Here is an 18,455-nt window from a genome sequence, read left to right on the forward strand (position 1 = left end):
TCTATTGTATTTATGTCACTGACGTTCCCCAGTTGGCAAATACCCCTCTTTTCTCTCGGCTGTTTCTGCAGTAGCCCAAGTGACGACTAAAATGTCCCTAACCTCGTGTAGGGTCACTGACTGAAACAGGACACATTCAGAACACTTGGACCCGAAGTGATTCAATCCCGATTATGTTAATTGCCCAAACAACTACCTAACTTCAATGCATGAATTCTAAGGGACCTCTTGACCTGTACTCACGACAGAAACTCAATCTATGAGTAAACATTTTAGGGGCATATTATCAAGAAACGGCGTTACAATTATCGCCGCTTTAGCGGCAGAAAACTGCCGCTAAAGCGGCGATAATGGGCTTGATAATATGCCGCAGAGAATTCCAATTGAAGCCCATGTTCTGGTGTCAACATGGGCTTCTATTGGAATTCTCTGGCATATTATCAAGCCCATTATCTGTGTGCCGTGGCTCCATGGGGAGCCGTCAAACCTAGCCTGGGGAGCCGCGTACCAGGCACTTTAATGCATTTAATGTTGAAGGGTCTGTTGGCTTCAGGTAAATTAATTAGACTTAAACACATGATGTCAATGATTTGTAAGTGACATGTCTAAAGATGTAAACGTAGTGCTTAATTGATGGCATGTCGAGGGAGATGACCTCCATATTTCAATGGATCCCCACGTTCCAACACTCCCCAAAGTAAGCAGAAGATCCCTGATTAATTTTGTTAGACTAGTATAATGCAAACATTTGGAAGCAAGAAAAAGCTGTATGTGGTTTAACAAATCGTGATTCACCCTGCTGGGACAGGTGTGTTGGCACGTATGACATGGGAAGAAGTGCGTACAAATATTCTTCAAGCGCAGAAATACTTTGGCAATGGGGCCTTCATGCATAGGGGAGCTATCTAGCACTGTTAGTGGGATAAAAAAAAATTGAGAGGGCACTCTAAAAAAGGCATGGGCAAAGAAATGTCACTAGTAATATTTTATTAGAGACACCGCCTTAGTAATACGAAACACCCAGTGTATATGATTATAATACCTTTATCAGCTTCATCCCAATTATTTTCAGGGAGAAAAATGCAAGTACTCCCGAGGCCAGGCTTACATCCCCCCCACCCTCCAACAGAAGTAAAAGTGGGGAGCCACAGTCAATGGCCAACGGGTCAGGGGAACCGTGGGTCGAAAAAGTTTGGGAACCACTGGTCTTAGGGTTTCCCACACATTGTTGACTTCTATTCATCTCTTAACTCTATTGACCGACGTCCCTTTCAAAGATAATTAACTCAAGATTGGAGGAGAACAATGCGCTGATGTGAGTGTGGCCTCTGCCGTGGCCTTGGCCTTGCTGGAAACAAATACCCTTTTTGCAGGAACCAAACTATTTTTATCGATATCAGGAACAAATGGTCATTATTTTGTCTTTAGTTTGCGATCGTAAACATTTTATTACTGAATTAGAATGAGTCTCAGGAAAGCGATGACAGAAGTCACTCCTGTGTATACCTCAAAATAGGAACTCTACTTACAAAGAGTTTTCATCTGTGTAGTGTAATCAAGAGTTCAATTAAAGCAGTGTGCAAAGGCTGTCATCAGAGATGCACAGACCAAGAGGGATCAAAGCACAGAAAGAGGTCCCCTACTTTCGGGTTATGTCACAGGAAAAACCTCAGATTTACAAAAGATATATCTATCCAATCAAGTGCACAGAAACTCATCTTGATATGTTCATATTTAAATACAAATGTATTAGGTCCGGAAGTAATTTTTGATTCACATCACAAGCGCGTTTTGTTTTTTAACGTCTATAGGTGTTTGTTATTCAAACATAGACTGGTGCTATGTTGTTTTAAACCATGCAAAATTACCATATGTGTGAAATGTTTCTTCTTTGCTCTTCACTCATTAAAACCATATACTTGAATATATTCACCAGGAAGTATCACACTTGTTAAACGAAATGATACCCCGGCAGAAATGTGTACCAGGATGGCCGAGTGGTTAAGGCGTTGGACTTAAGATCCAATGGACATGTGTCCGCGTGGGTTCGAACCCCACTTCTGGTAGACATTTTATCGTTTCTAATTATAAATGTTACTTTACATTTTATCGTTTCTAATTATAAATGTTACTTTATTACCTCGATGTTACTCTTTCCGCTGCCCTTGCGAAACCTTACATGGTTTAATTATTTTCTCTGAAATCAAAACTTTTTAGTTATTTATGTTAATTCGGAATCAGAGCGCTGCGCCCTCTGGTGTCTGTGGTTGACGAACGCCTTCAAGATCAGGTTTCTTTTCTTGAATTTAAAACAGATTATATATAGAGATTGGTGACGCTAAAAAGAGCAGCAGCTCTCTGCTTCCGGTTCCAGCTCCGCGTGGTAAGACGCACAGAGCACGGGGCACACCGGAAGCTTTTGGGGGGTGTGACAAGCCTGACCCCAAGAGATTGGGACGTTTGCTTCTCTCACGCCTGCTTTGACAGCCTGAGCCCAGCGTCATGCAAAGGTTCACTGTGCAGTGGTAATCAGCGCACACATGTAGTAATTGTTGTTGCCTACGCCTTATAGGTTGTAACCAATTGGAAAATTACAAAAGCACGCTGTCAAACATTCTAAGAAAAGCAATCATGAGTGAAAAAAAAATATGAGGTCATGGACGAAAGAATTAATCACATGAAGGGGGAATGAACTTTAAAAGCGCACGAAATGTAAGAACAAAGTCTTCGCTAAATATTTTAATTGTGCACGTCATTAACAGTATTTACTTAGAGCACATTTATTAAAGTACTTTACACCATAAACATTCTCTAAACAAGAAGCGCATCAGCTTCAGAGCAGCGTTTACGGAGTTCATGCTAATATTTGTTGTCAGTCTGAGCACCGAAGCGTAAAACATCCCAAAATAAAGTGTCAGAGTCAGATGTCAACCCCCGTTCTCTGAGTCTTTACAAATAATTCAAGGCACAATCAAACAAAAACCAAAAGTTGGTTTTGAGGCATCAGTTAAAAATAGAGGGCAAAAAAAAAAAATACATGCGCCAGCCGGGAATCGAACCCGGGTCGCAAGAATGGGAATCTTGCATGATACCACTACACTACTGGCGCAGCTGCCAAAAGTGCTGGTGCTGCCTCATAGGAGATGTCCTGAGAGGACAGGGTACACCCCCTCCCTTACACTCCTTTCTTGATTAATATTTGTTTTATGTGCAACAGTCATGAGAGGAATTCCTTAGTCGTCCTGTGTTTTTCAACTGAAACAGAGATCTGTGCTCGCGGGGAGGAGCCTGATTCTTGCTGAAATGTACTTTGGAAGCATAAGATGCTCACATTAATATGTGTACATTTTCATTAAACCCTTTGCCAATTAACGCGTGTACCCTCATTACCAGCAGCCCAGTTAATTACAATATGTTCATTAAGTGTTATCACTGCACATATCGCAACTAGGAGATTTTTCAAAATATTTATTGGGGGGTAAAATGTCCAATATTTACTGGAACATGAGGATATTAGCGTGGTAAGCACATAGACCAACCGGTTATTCATAAAAACGCGTAACTGGGTGGTAATTATCACACCCCATAAGCTGTGCCTCAGCGCAGTAGAAGTTTATCAGCTAAATGTCTGCATTGTAAGGGTTGTAGAGGTGCAGGCCCCGTGTCGCAGTTATAGCAGGCTGACAATAAAGGACACTGAGATGCTTGTTGGTTACTGGGCTACACCATCGAGACCCCGTGCGGTCTCGCCCACCTTTATTTATCCCCTCGGGGCAAGCCCGCCCCCAGGGGTGTGTGGATGCGTGTATTAGCGCAACATTGTAGTGGAGAGCCCGAGTGGCTCTCTACATCCCTCCTTTATTTTAGCTACGTAGTCCACACAAAATTTACACTCACAGAAAAGTATATACATAGTCTTTTAGTCTCTGACTCGGCGCCGGATTGGGGCGCAGCCTGTACCTCGGGCATCTGGGATGAGGGCCAGGTGACATTTCCCCCAGGAGAGTCCTCGAATCACCCGCCCCGATGACTTGGCTCCCCGACCCCTGGGAGACCTCCTCACCTGACTCGGATGATTGTCCACCGGCCAGAGGGGACGCTGTTCGGGTGGTAGATGGTGGGTCCCCATCCATGGCCTCTCCCCAGGCCAGATCCGGCTCCTCAATCTCAGGGCCCGTCGCCGGCACCGCCTTGAAACTCGACACGTTCCTTGTGATGGTCTGCTGTCCTCGACGTGCCGTGACCATGGTTCCTTGTACCCCCGTCACTGTCCACTTTTCGGGTTCATAGGAGGTTCGGAACTTCCAACCGGGGTGTCGGTCCTTGATGACCACACAGTCTCCAACCTTGAGCTCCGTGTCCTGAGCTCGACGCGCTTCACTCGCCTTTCGGTTTGTCACTTCTCTCCTGGCCTGGATGGCAGCCCCGTCTCTCTCTGTAGGAGTCCAGGCGGGATCCGTCGGGATGCTGTCCCTCGGAGCTCTCTTGAACAGGAGGTGCGCGGGTGCACATTTGGTGGTGCTATGGGGGGTTTGCCGGTACACTCCCAAGAACTGACTCAGAGCTGCTTCCGGGTCCTACCCCGCCTCCACGGCAATCCGTAGTGCCCGGTTGAGTGTCCTCATCAGCCGTTCCACCTCCCCGTTAGCTTGCGGCCACAGGGGTGTGATTTTCCGGTGTCGGATGGCTTGACCCATCAAGTACTCATGGAACTCCCGCCCTTGAAATGGGGGTCCGTTGTCCGACTTTATCTCTTCGGGCAGTCCCATCGTTGCGAACACGCGGTCTAGAGCTCTCTTGACTTGGGGAAATGCGGTGGACACGATGACTTCCACTATCGGGAACTTTGAAAAAGAGTCAATCAGAACCATCATGTGTCGTCCGTCCGGAAAACTTCCAAAGTCTATGCTTAGCTGCATCCATGGCGACGTGCTCGCTTCTTCGGTGATTACCGGGGCGGGGGCCGGATCCCCTCCGGTGATGGTGCAGGCATGGCACTGCCGGACCATTTCATCGACCTTGGTGTCCATCGCCGGGAACCACACCTTGTCTCGTAGTCGTGCTTTGGTCTTGGCCGTGCCTTGGTGGCCCACGTGCGCAAGTGCTAGGACCCTCTGCTGGAAGCTCTCTGGGACCACGATCACCCGTCCCCTCAGGATGACGTCTTTGTCCCCCACGCTGAGCTCACTTCGAATGTGCCACAGTTGCTGGCGAGCATCACTGACCTCTGGCCTCAGGGCCCGAGCCCCGTCAAGGAAACGGGTCCATCCCTCACGATCTAGAGCTCTCCGGACTAGGGTAAGAGTGGGGTCTTCTCGTGTGGCTCTGCCGATTTCTTCCAGAGTCATCGCTTTGGGACAGGCTTCTTGTGACACCATACTCACAAACGCCTCCGTGGTGCACGTGTCTTCCTGCCCCCCCACTTCGGGGCTGGGTTTCGGATGTCTGGACAGATATTCCGCAGGGTTGTGAGCCCCTGGCCGGTAGATTACCTTGAACTGGTACCCCTGCAGTTGGACGGCCCACCTCTCGATTCGGGGCGGGGCTAACCTCGCCGATCCCGTGAACAGGGGAAGCAGAGGCTTGTGATCGGTGACCACTGTGAAGTCCTGTCCGCAGAGATACAAATGAAAGTGCTGGCATGGCCATTTGATTACCAGCGCCTCTCTCTCAATTTGGGCATACCTCGTTTCAGTGTCTGTCAGTGCCTTGCTGGCATATGCCACCGGCTTCCATACTTCAGCGTTATGCTCCTGCAGGAGGACGGCCCCCAGGCCCACTGGGCTGGCGTCCACTACTAGTTCCGTCTTCCGTCGCGGGTGGAAGTATGCCATGGTTGTCTTATCGAGGAGCCCTTCCTTGATCTCTTGGAACGCTTTATGGGCCTCAGGGGTCCATTCCCATGGTCGATCTTGGCGCGTGAGGGCACGCAGCGGTTCAGACATCGCAGCCAGCCGAGGAATGAATAGCCCACAATAGGTAGCCATTCCGAGGAAGCTTCGCACTTCGGTAGGGCTCCGAGGGATGGGTGCGGCTCTGATGGCCTCCGCTTTCTTCGGGTCTACCAGCAATCCATCGCGCGTGAACGTATATCCAAAGAAGTCCACCCTGTCTTGATAAAATGAACATTTCGCCTTGTGTAGGGTCAGCCCACATTCCTCCAGTCTCCTGAGCGTGGCTCGCAGGTGCGCATGGTGCTCCTCCAGGGTGTTGGAATAGACCAGGATGTCGTCACTGAGGTTGATCACCCCTTGCAGTCCTGACAATGTCTCTCGAATCGCGTTCTGGAATACTTCTGCCGCGGAGGAGACGCCAAAGCTTAGCCTTTTGTATCAGCGGAGACCTACATGCGTCGAGAAGGTTGTTATGTACCGGCTGCTGGGGTCCAATTCCAGCTGGTGGTATCCCGCGTTTAGATCCAGCTTCGAGAACCACTTGGCCCCGTTGAGGTCCGCCACTATGTCGTCCATCGTGGGGGTGATGTGCCTTTCCCTCTTTACCGCGGTGTTGGGCAACCGCATGTCGACACAGAGTCGAATGGCCCTGGGCTGTTTGGGCTTGGGCGCCACGACCAGAGGGGACACCCAGGGTGTGGGGCCGGATACCTTCTCAATTACATCCAGTTCCTCGAGTTTTCGCAGTTCCTCTTCCACCTGCGGTCGCAAGTTGAACGGTACCCTCCTGTGTCGAAGGGCTATCGGCCTCACTAGGGGGTCTATGTGTAGTTTAAACCTCTTGCCCTTCAACTTGCCCAGGCCGGTGAAGAGAGCTGGGAACTCCTGGAGTATGTCCTCCGCGTGGTAGTCGTGAACTTGATTCGCAAAGAACACCAGGCCAAGGTCCTCGGCAGTGTGACAGCTGAGCAGCGTCCCCTTCTTGCCCTCCGTGACATAGAATTGCGTCTGCTTGGAATATCCTCTGCTGGCGATGGTGGTGGTGATGACACCACGAAGCGGAAGGGGTTCCGTCCCTCCGTATGTGTATATTCGCGCCCTCAACGACGCCAACGGGGGTCTCGGAGATAGTCGGTCATATTGGTCCGAGTCCATGACGTTGACCGACGCGCCTGTGTCGATGAGGGCCTGGATCTCTGCGCTTCCCACGGAGACTGAGCACATGGGCGGTGGCCTCCGCCGGGAACTTATCCTGCTAACGAACGACACCACGAATACCTCGTCCTCTTCGTCCTCGTACACAGGGTCGGGCGCCTGGTTTTGAGGCCTTCCGCTCGGCAGAGGATCCTCGTGTGCGATCTGACGCACCTGTTGTTGTCCAGACTTCGGCCTCGCGGACTGCTGTCTGAAGCGTCCGCCTCTGCACACCCGGGCGTAGTGATTCATTCTCCCGCAGCGGGAGCACGTTTTGCCTTTTGCTCCGCAGACTGCCGTTGCCGGGTGATCTTCCCCGCAGTACCCACACAGGCCCGACGTCGTTGGCTTGGGCGCCGAGCGTGGCGCGGGTGACCGCCTCTGAATCGCTTCTACTCTTTCTTCCTTGATGGGCGCGCACTTGGATCCCGGTCCTGCCGCCACAGGTGTGTGGAGGGCAGCTTCCATTTCTTCCGCCCTGACATCGGAGAGTTCATGGGACCGGGCCAGTATTAAGATGTCGTCTAGCGAGATCCCTGGCTGCCGAAGGATTAGCTTCCGGAGGAGCTTGGAGCGACATCCTAAGATAATTTGATCCCGTATCTCTACCCTTTGATCCGTGAATGGGCACGTGCTGGCCAGCCGGCGCAGCCGCGCATAGAACATGTCCACGGACTCTGTTTCGGTTTGCCACGCTCTCCTGAATTTAAATTTCTCGAAGTCCGGGTTCAGTTGGGGATCAAAGTGCTTGTTCAGCGCCGTGACTGCGGCGTCATAATCATTCTCGTCCCCGGTGTTGGGAAGCGTTTCGAACAGTTCGTATATTTCAGCCCCTCCATAGTAGATCAGTAGCGATCTCTTCACCGCCCCATCGGTCTCTCGGGTCCCTCTGAAGTAGTGATTTAAGCGACCTACCCATGCTTTCCATCTCGGGGCGGCGGTAGCCGGGACAGATGCTTCGCTAAAGGGGGGTAGAGGCGCTACTGCTGTGGGGTTGATCACCGGAGGCGGCGGGGGATTGTTGGCGGCCACTGCTGTGGGCCCGCTCCCCTGCGAGGGCCCTGCGCCCCCTGCTGGCCTCGTGGACATCTTGTGGCTTGGGGCTGTCTATATTACACCAGGTGTGGAATGTCACTTTGATGGGGTTCTGTGTTTCCCCCTTTTCTTATGCTATTGTGCTTATGCAGTTCACCAGAGCCCACCTTCACCGGTATTTGGATGTGCCAAGGCTTAGTGGCAGTGTCCCGGGCTTCTCTGCCTTGGGCCGTCAGGATCCGCCCTCCAGGGAGACTTCGCGCTGCAGCTGGCAGCTGGCAGCTGGGAGCGGCACACCCGGGGATTTCCTCACAGGCAGCGCGACGGGCAGCCTGCTGAGGCCCCCTCTCCGGAACAGAGATGGAGCCGAGCGCCGGGGAGCGCGCGTGTGCTGCCACTCACCCGGCCAAGGATAGAACCGTCACCAGCAGCTCCGGCGAGCGTTCCAGTATGCAGGTGGGCTCCGCCAACAGCAGGCATCTGCCGGAGGCAGGCCGCCTCCTTCACCACGCGGGTGGGCACCGCAGGTAGCAACAAAACGATCGCGAGGTGAGAGCGCGATCAGCGCGGGTGGGCTCCGCTGGCTCTCCTCACAGCACCAGTGGCATCGCACGCACGGGCACGACCGGCCTCGTCGCCAGTGTAGAGGTGCAGGCCCCGTGTTACAGTTATAGCAGGGTGACAATAAAGGACACTGAGATGCTTGTTGGTTACTGGGCTACACCATAGAGACCCCGTGCGGTCTCGCCCACCTTTATTTATCCCCTCGGGGCAAGCCCGCCCCCAGGGGTGTGTGGATGCGTGTATTAGCGCAACATTGTAGTGGAGAGCCCGAGTGGCTCTCTACAAGGGTATAGATTTCGGTTTGGAAGGTGGCAAAACAGTGAAGCCAAGATCAGTTGTAACTTTGTAAGCTTCACTCTTTCACATCAAGTCTGCTGTTTCACCACATCGAGCATCTGTGGTTTGGGGCCCGGTCTAGTCCCAGAAAAATGAGGGGGTACAGTGACGTTACGTATACCGTTGTATGAAAGAGGACGCATGACCCGTATTAATTATAGGGCGCTCTTTCCTTTGCGCCACACCACACCTTTAAGCATATGCGTCGAGTGCAAACAGGGACAGTGCACCCTGTTATGATGCATACGTTACCCTCACGTCGGCCGCGGACATTCAGTATTATACAGAGCGGCTGCTTCAAAGCTGCTATGTATTTCACAAGGTACCTGCCTGCAATTTAAAAGGGGTTATAGAGGGTTAGAGCTCCCCCTGCAGGTGGGTGCAGCAAGTGACTGACCTTGCCTGCAGGGGGATGTCTGGTGGCCCAATAGACCCTCTTTCCTCCTTCCAGAGGGCTTCCTTCAGAGGGTGCAATGTAGGGGTGGGCGAGTCAACAGATTTACAGGAAGAGCCGAGCCAGAGCCAAGCCAAGGGTCCAGCTCGGATCTTAGAGCCTGTGCATAAGTCGAGCCCTCAAAGTGCTTGCTATGTAGATCACACAACAGACATCGCATAAAATCTGATAAAGTTGCTTCAAAATTAAACAAGCATTGAAAATGCAATAGGTCTCGCCTTTGATTAAGTTAACGCCATTTGCGTTGCTAATGGTATTGTATAGCAAAGCAAATGGCTTTAACTTAATGAAAGGCGAGACCTATTGCATTTTTAATGCTTGTTCTTTCTTCTTCCTTTCCAGATGGCCCCTATGTGGACATCTGCCAATGTACCTCAGTCGCCCATTTCTATAGCAGCACCTGCTAGCTATTCCAGAGGTGAGCCCAGCCGCACACATCTGCCAGTGTACCTCAGCCGTTTCCTATAACAGCACCTGCTATCTATTCCAGAGGTGAGCCCGGCACACACATCTGCTAATGTAGTTCAGCTGTTTCCTATAGCAGCACCTGCTAGCTATTCCAGAGGTGAGCCCGGCACACACATCTGCCAGTGTACCTCAGCCGTTTCCTATGGCAGCCCTTACAAGTGCTTTGAATTGAAATTATAGGTTCTCACTATGTACTGTACTATTTTTCACCACTGAGAATTGCCAGTACTCTCTTATTAGCAGTATTGCAACCCTGCTGAGAAATCCTGGTACTATCATTGCAAATTGAAGTACAGGTACTGCACATCTGAGCCTGGCACCTTCAGTGGCATAGTGAACCCCAGCCCCAAACACTGTAACAGCTTAAGGGGGAGCAACCAGTAAGTTGGGGAACTGGGACCCACATACAAAGTAATTATTTATGGGCCTCTTTTTTCGGTATGCAGGTGTGCACAAAACGCTCATAAATAACAATGTTAGGGAATACCACTACAGAGGGCTGTGGGCTGACATGCATTTTTAAGGAAATTAAAAAAAGAGCAATGAAGAAAATAGGAGAAAACAGAGAATATCAAATAGAAAAAGTGAACATTCAGAAAAAGAGGGGTAGATAGAAAGTGGAAAGAAATAACAGAAGGAGAAAGGATGGGTGATAGGAAAACATGACAAGGTGAAAGGTTTGAAGCGTGAAAGGAAGTGTGCACTGAAGGTTGGCATGGCGAGAGGGAGAATAGATTGAAGGGTGAAAGGATGAATGTAAGACTGAAGGAATCAGGGGGTGGAAGGTTTAATAAATGGGAGGGTGGAAGAATGGGCAGATGGGTGAAAGGATGGAGGAAGGGGGTGGGAAAGGATGGTTAGGTGAAAGGATAGGTTGATGTTGGGAAGGTGAAGGCATGGACAGATGGGTGTATGAATAGATGGGTGTATGACTAGATGTAAGGCTGAGAGGATGGATGTATGGATAGATGGAAGGAGGATGAAAGGCAGAAGAGAGTGCTTCTAATGAAGGTTGGGTTTGCTCTCTTCCTGTGGTCATGTGATTAAGGTGTGTTTCAAGTGAGGGATATTTTAATTTGTTGGATACTCCTTTACCTGTCCGTTTAAATCCCTGTCATTACTTAATGAGTGAGCCCAGGACATACCTGCAGCGAGGTGCCTCAGTCGTGCCCTCTGTTAGCCCTCATTAATCTAGAAGTGAACCCAGAATAAACCTCAGCCGAGGTACCTCAGCCGTGCCCTCAATCAGCTCTCATTAATCCGGAATAAACCACCGCCAGGATACATCAGCTGTGCTCTGTAGCAACCAGAAGTGAGCCTACCGTAACCCTCCGCCAGGGTACCTCAGTCTCATTTTGTGCAATCGCTGCTATTCCGTACGTGAGGCCAGCATAACCCTCAGCCCTTCCCTATAGCAGCCCTCGCTAGTCTTTAACCCAGCACATAACTTCACCGAGGTACGTTTGCCGTGCCCTGTAGCAACCCTCGATATTCCAGCAGGTAAGCTGTGCAGTCCAATCACCGTGCCACACTTTCTACTGTTACTGCAAGTAATAAACAGGCAGCACTTTCAAGCCACACCAGTCCGCCTTTCCAGCACCCCAAATATTTGAAGTAAACCCACATTTAGTTCTGCCAATGCGCCTCTGTCCTGTATTCCAAAGCGCCTCGGTGATGTCTTGTATTCATTACGGCGCCAGGCGTTTTCAAGGCACACAGCTCTATAAACGAAGCTCAGCCGCGTGGCACCTCCCTGCACTTGGAAAAGCCCCGCATACAGCCTTACCAATGCACCTCACCCACATCCGAAAAGTGACGATTTTTTTAATGCATTTTTATACGGCGCGAACTCGAGCAGATGGTGTTGGGGCGCTTTGCATCAGCACCAGTTAAATTACACAAAGAAGTATGTATACAGCTAATGCCGCTCAACCCTGCACTACAGCGCTAGTTATTTTTTTATTTATTTATGCAATTGTATACAGCGCCGACTTTACCCAAAGGTGTCGGAGCGCTTTACAATAGAATCAAGAGCGTTGCATGAGGAGTTTTACAAACGTACCCGTTACAAATAAAAACGGGAAAGTTGAAAAAGTAAAATGAAATAAGAGGGGGCAATCACAGCAACAAAACAAACAAGCATTGAAAGCGTGCGTCTTCGCGATCGCTTTGAAAGCGAAAGTGATCGCGATGACGCACGAGTTTTCAAAGTGCTGCTGAAGGATAGTGGTTCGCGCGTGCACGGTCGCGTGAACGCAAGCGCTAGGCCAGCCAGCAGCACTTTGAAAACTCACATACAAAATGTCTCTCCGAGCCAGCGCATGCGCTGGGCACAGCGAGACCTAAAAAGGTGTATTTCACATGAAGCTTTGATATAAATAAATCACACTATTTCACTGCTATTGCAAAATATATATGAATATCCATATAAATTCATATGTATGCACTCACACTAACATGAGGCCCAGAGCTCCAAAGGGCTTCCCATCTGACCTTGCCTGGACAAGCTTCCAGCAGCTATTCTGAATCAGCCTTAGAGGTCAGTTTCCTTGTCCTGACGTCATCATAAGTTTCCTTATCTGGTTGTGCAAGTTGCTTACACAGTGCCGAGCCAGCCTTTCTGGTCTGCCCATATCTGGCTGTTTATAATTTAAATGATGCAGACATTGCACATCCATGTTAGCCATATTTGTCTTGGTGCCTTATTCTAGTTCCGCTGACATGACATTACTGAACTATTTAGCACCCAGAAGCCAGCCACTCTGGAAAGAAGCAGTCTGAGAGCCCCTAAGGTGGCAGATCTGACTTCTTCCTTGCTAATTAGCAATGATGCATGCTTTTGGTACCGATAAATAAATTTCACTCTGTTTCTGAGCAAACCTGCTATGTCTGGTGAGTTTCATTCATTTGCTCCTGGGAGGGTGCCAGTATTTCCCCATCAACTGCGCACAGAATCACTTATTAAAAGTGAGTTTTTAAACGTGAACCATTAATGCCCTAAAAGGCAAGACAATTGTCACGTAAACACTGTATATGACCCAAATTAATATAGAGCAACATTAGAGTTTAACAAAATCAAGCATAATAGGTTTTGCACAATTGGTATTCTGAGCTCACATATTTGAAAGTGCTTTCATACACGATAATGAAGAAAAAGACATTTTGGTGAAATAAAATATTTACCTAAGATCACACAATTTAATCAGGAAAGCAGTGATTTATCCAGCTTTTCTGGTTTTATTTTGCACAAATCAACCAGGAATTGGGTATCTATTTGTCTTACCTCATGTTAAGACTTTGTTTTTACCTTTTTGTGCATTTTTCTGCAGTTTATTTACAGCTCCAACTCAACCTGAAGGTATTGGAGTGCTTTACATGAGCGTTAGTTACATTAAGTTTTATAGTCAAGGGAGATTAAGTGATTTGCCAAGAAACACAGGATGTTGAACCAAAGCCAAGACCCGAACCAAGTCGGCAGTTCTGGCCGTAACGCTACATCCTGGGTAGAGGGAGGAAGGCAGGCAGAAGCCACATGAACGTTTGGCTCATTATGGGCTCCTGGTTCCAACAGGACCTCAAGCTGAGCCAGAGCCATGCTTCAGGGTCGAGCCTGGCTCCAGCTTTCAGTGGCTCGTCCACCCCTAGTGCAATGAGAGTGCACCTCATTTTTGTGATGAACTGTCAGTGTTTCTCTTAAGAGCATCTTTGCCTCTGCGCCCACTTCCATAATATTGCGTAGGCGCAAAGTCAAAGTGATTCTCTGTGACACCATGCAAATGAGCAAGAACACGTGAAGACAGCGTGGGCACTAGACCAGCGCTATCAGTAAATACAGAAGGGGCCGCTCAAGCATCTACAGTTCCTTCTGTAATCCCATAGTGCCCAACGGGCAGAAAAAGCATGTGCACATGCCTATTGCACGCCTGGGGTGCTATCTGTAATACAGCTCATGATGTATGAGTTTAGTAAGTGGTAAAGTGACTTGAATGGTTTCAAGATTAATACGTTATATTCAGGTCCACTATAATGATTCGGCAGGGGAGGCTCAAATTATGCCGCAGGGTTAAATAAATTACGTGGCAAGAAAAGACAGATTATGCAGCACATTTTGTAATAGTACTTCTTCGTTATTTAGTCATTTTTAAACTTGTTAACAATGTCTGGGCATTAGTTGTACTTCACTAGTACCAGTTTTGCCCCCACATATAGCAATAAGCTACAGACAGTTGAGCAGTTAACATTTGCAAAGGCCCTTCCACTGCGCTGCAGCACGTGTCATTTCTTTTTAACTAACTTTCTAACCTTTTGAGCTAGAAAAAGCATTTTTGGGGTTAAAATCTGCAGATTATGCGGCAGATGATGGATTAAGTGGCAAATGTGACAAAACGACAATTATGCAAAAATCACCCCTGCGGCACGATCGCATGATTCTAGTGGCCCTGGTTATATCACTGTTATAATTTGACGATATCTGTGTAAAAGCAACTCTGGTGGGACTCACACTCACAACCTTAAAGTGTCTTTTTGAGTCATACTAGATGTCCAATGCGCTGTCAATTGCACCACAGAGCCACGTGCTGTAAACTTCTTGACGATTTTTCACATAAGTGACGAAAGTGAACAATTGTTTTCGATGTACTTCTAGTCATAAGAAGTATAAAGCTTAGTCACTGTTTAACACCTTTGTCTCATGGTGCAGTTAGCGGCGATATCACTCACTTATATTTCCGCCCCCACTGGAAGACTACTTTAAAAATAATAAATATGTCTCCTAAATGGGGTCTCGCAGTGCATGCATTATGTGTTATTGAACCCGCCCTCTGCTGCTCTCTCTCTCTCTCTCTCTCTCTCTCTCTCTCTCTCTCTCTCTCTCTCTCTCTCTCTCTCTCTTGCAGCTCTCTCTATCTCTCTTTCAGCTCTCTGTCTCTGCTGCTGTCTCTCTCTCTCTCTTTCAGCTCTCACTCTCTATCTCTCTCTCTCTCTCTGCTGGTCTCTTTGCTTCTGTCTCTGCTGCCCCCTTTCTCTTTCAGCTCTCACTCTCTTCTCTCTCTGCTTTTCTCCCTCTCTGCTGCTCTCTCTGTCTCTGCTGCTCTCTCCCTGCAGCTGCTCTCTCTGTCTCTGCTGCTCTCTCTCTTCAGCTACTCTCTCTCTTTCTCTTTCAGCTCTCACTCTCTATCTCTCTGCAGAAATCTCTCTCCCCTCTCTCTCTCTCTCTGTGCTCTCCTGCCTCTCTCTCTCTCTCTGCTCTCTCTGCTGCCCTCTCTGTGCTCTACCTCTCTGCTACTCTCTCTCTCTGTTCTCAATCTCACTCTCTCTGCTGCCCTCTCTCTGCTCTCCCTCTCTGCTGCTCTCTCTCTGCTCTCCCTCATTGCTGCTCTCTCTCTGCCCTCACTCTCTCTCTCTCTACCTCTCTCCCTTCTCTCTCTCTCTCTGCTGCCCTCGCTCTGCTCTCCCTCTCTGCTGCTCTCTCTTCTCTCTCTGCTGCTCTCTCTCTCTCTGCGCTCACTCTCTCTATTTCACTCTCTCTCTCTCTGCTGCCCTCTCTCTGCTCTCCCTCCCTGCTGCTCTCTCTCTCTGCTCTCTCTCTCACTCTCTCTCTCTGCCTCTCTCTCTCCTGCCCTCTCTCTGCTCTTCCTTTCTGCTGCTCTCTCTCTCTGCTCTCTCTCTGCTCTCCCTCTTTGCTGCGCTCTCTCTCTTTCTTTGCTCTCACATCTCTCTGCTGCTCTCTGTCTTTCAGCTCTCACTCTCTCTCTGCTCTCAGTCTCTCTCTCTGCCTCTCTTCTCTCTCTCTTTTTTCTCTCTCTCTCTCTTCTCTCTGCGGTCTCGCTCTCTCTTCTCTCTCTGCTGCTCCCTCTCTACTGTTCTCTCTCTTTGCTCTCACTCTCTCTCTCTGCCTCTCTCTCTTCGGCTTCTCTCTTCTCTCTCTCTGCACTCTCTCTCTTCTCTCTCTGCTCTCCCTCTCTGCTGCTCTCACTCTCTCTTCTGCCCTCTCTCTCTCTCTGCTGCTCCCTCTCTGCTGCTTTCTCTCCTCTCACTATCTCTGCCTCTCTCTCTTCTGTCTCTCTCTCTCTCTGTGCACTCTCTCTGATGCTCTCTCTCTTCTGTCTCTCTCTTCTCTCTCTGCTGCTGTCTCTCTCTGCCGCTCTCTCTTCTGTCTCTCTCTCTCTCTTCTGTCTCCCTCTCTCTCTGCTGCTCTCTATCTAATTTGTCTTTCTCTCTCGTGTAATTTGGTGTGAAAAACAGGAATTGAGCAAGTGTTTAAAGTAACCATAGTTACTGGGTCAGAGAGAGAGCTCCATCGAATACTGATTGACTCCTGGGCATGAGTGAGTGTCCTCAATAAGAACAATGAAAAGGGTTTAGTAGTGACGCTGGGAGTAGTCAAAGCAGCGTTTATATGACTCCACATTACAACACTGACACCTACCAGTTTGTGAGCATGGAGTACACCCCCCATGCACGGCGCCGAAATAGCTCAGTTGGGAGAGCGTTAGACTGAAGATCTAAAGGTCCCTGGTTCGATCCCGGGTTTCGGCAGATGCTGTGTTTTGTCCTTCTTTACTGTTTATAATTCCTCCGCGGTCGCGCAGTCTTTCCTCGCCTTTTTTTGCCTCAGCCCTGCTGTCCCTCTCCCCTTTCAAACCATCATTCTTCTTTCTCCTTTTCCCACCCTCTCTCTCTTGTGTCCAGCCTACTTCCTCACCTCATTCCCACCCGGACTCTGCCTCTTCATGCGGGCACTGCAAGAAACGTCTCATGCTCAGAACACTGCTCCACCTTCTCTGTAGCCTGCTCCTTCGCCCATTTAAGGGTTTATTGTATTTTTTTTTATAGATTGGAACAGGCGCTGCAGCTGCGGAGGAAACACACAGGGGCATATTTACAAGCCCCTTACACCACTTTTGCGCCACTTTAAATACAGGAAAAGTGACGCAAGGGGATGATAAATCTGCCCCACACAGTCTAAAACCAACTCACGCTTCAGAAGTGAGAGAGAAACGTTCTCTTCCGTCTCACTTCCAGCAACACTCACCATTAATGTGTGGTTGTCACATCAGAGCGAGGATTGTCAGATGTCCCCCAGTAGTCTGAGACCTTGGGGTTGTTTTTTGGCTGGCGGCATCCTGTAAAAGAACACAGGGGGTTTCCTTGTATTCACTGATATAATTTGGCACCCAGCTCAGCTGAGACCGCGTTAAACTAACGACCTAAAGATCTCTGGTCGTTCCCAGGGCAAGAAGCGAGTCTTCTGTCGAGACACTTTAGTGCACACACAGAACCTGTGAACAAACCTGCGCTCTGAGGCCGGCAGAGGGCGCTTTGTTTTGATTCTGCGTTTACAAGGAAAGCATAACAAAATACATGCTAACTTCGGGGATAAAGAGCACAGATCACATACAATTCACACACAACAGCAAACTAATCGATGACAATTAGGAGCATACATGGGTCCAAGAATAAACTCCCCACCAAGACAAGGACAGCTGTGTCAGTGAATATAAAAGGGACTTTTCCTGGCAGCGGTGGGATTCGAACCCACGCCTCCGGAGAGACTGGAGCCTTAATCCAGCGCCTTAGACCGCTCGGCCACGCTACCTTGGGTACTGGTGTATTTTAACGATGTTCACATTGCAGAAGGGCAAGCAGATTGTGATGCCTTCTGCTCTGCTCAGAGTAGATAACATCAGTCTCTGAAGAACTATAGGAGTGGGGAAGAACAAGGGTGGGGCCACTGGATGCCTTGTTGTGGGTGATGTCTAGAATATAACACATATGTGGATGTGGAGCAAGAGGTGGGCAAATGGGAACTGGCAACCCAGAAATGTGAGATATGTGCGTAAAGGAGCGCGACAACATGAAGAAGGGGAATGAAAGGGATAGGATTAATGTAGATAGAATTGAATTGAAATTAATAACATCGGAAAAGCCAATAGGTCTCACAATTTAAAGAACATCAAAAAGATATATATATTACACAGTGAGGGTTAGATCACAATTCCATAAGAAGAGGGTTTTTTGTTTCACTTGATAGAGCGCCATGTTGTTCTGAAATTTGTCAGGGTGCATCATAATCACTGTTAGTCCACACCCACATATTTAGCCGATTCATATTAACGTGTGATAGCTTAATGTTGTAGTTAATTAAAAATGTATTTAGACAATGCATAATGATTGAGTTTCGTGTAATGTGATGCATTAGCCTTGAACGTGCACCATATTAAAGTCTGCACATGTAGTTTTGCTTCCTCATATATGAAGTGCAATCAAATCAATGCTTATAGAGTGATTATAGAAATGTGTGTTTAAGTTGTGTAAGGGCCTGATCGCATATACGCTTAAAGAGAAAGGCCTGTTCGTTTTTTATGTTAGCTAAATATTGTAGGCCGAAAATGATTTCCCTTGGTAAGGCTTTGAGTTTCAGAGACGTTAGAAAATCTCAGAGAAGTGGAAAGTTTCTCGTTCCCATTTCTGTTGCAGGTGCAAGGACACCTAGCTCGTTAGAGAAGCTA

The 18,455-nt window shown here is 48.7% G+C and overlaps 4 non-coding genes across 4 annotated transcripts; 2 read left to right on the forward strand and 2 right to left on the reverse strand.

The window, feature by feature from the left end:
• Window positions 1-1,983: 1,983 nt before the first annotated feature.
• On the forward strand, window positions 1,984-2,066 carry TRNAL-UAA (transfer RNA leucine (anticodon UAA)). Its single transcript has one exon. It is a non-coding gene; the product is annotated as a tRNA-Leu (tRNA).
• A 972-nt stretch (window positions 2,067-3,038) lies between these two features.
• Window positions 3,039-3,109, reverse strand: TRNAG-CCC (transfer RNA glycine (anticodon CCC)). Its single transcript has one exon. It is a non-coding gene; the product is annotated as a tRNA-Gly (tRNA).
• A 13,300-nt stretch (window positions 3,110-16,409) lies between these two features.
• Window positions 16,410-16,482, forward strand: TRNAF-GAA (transfer RNA phenylalanine (anticodon GAA)). The gene has a single exon. It is a non-coding gene; the product is annotated as a tRNA-Phe (tRNA).
• A 978-nt stretch (window positions 16,483-17,460) lies between these two features.
• On the reverse strand, window positions 17,461-17,542 carry TRNAL-AAG (transfer RNA leucine (anticodon AAG)). The gene has a single exon. It is a non-coding gene; the product is annotated as a tRNA-Leu (tRNA).
• Between the last annotated feature and the right edge of the window lie 913 nt (window positions 17,543-18,455).

Source organism: Triturus cristatus, chromosome 4_1 (assembly GCF_964204655.1).
Source record: "Triturus cristatus chromosome 4_1, aTriCri1.1, whole genome shotgun sequence".
NCBI classification, from domain to species: Eukaryota; Metazoa; Chordata; class Amphibia; order Caudata; family Salamandridae; genus Triturus; species Triturus cristatus.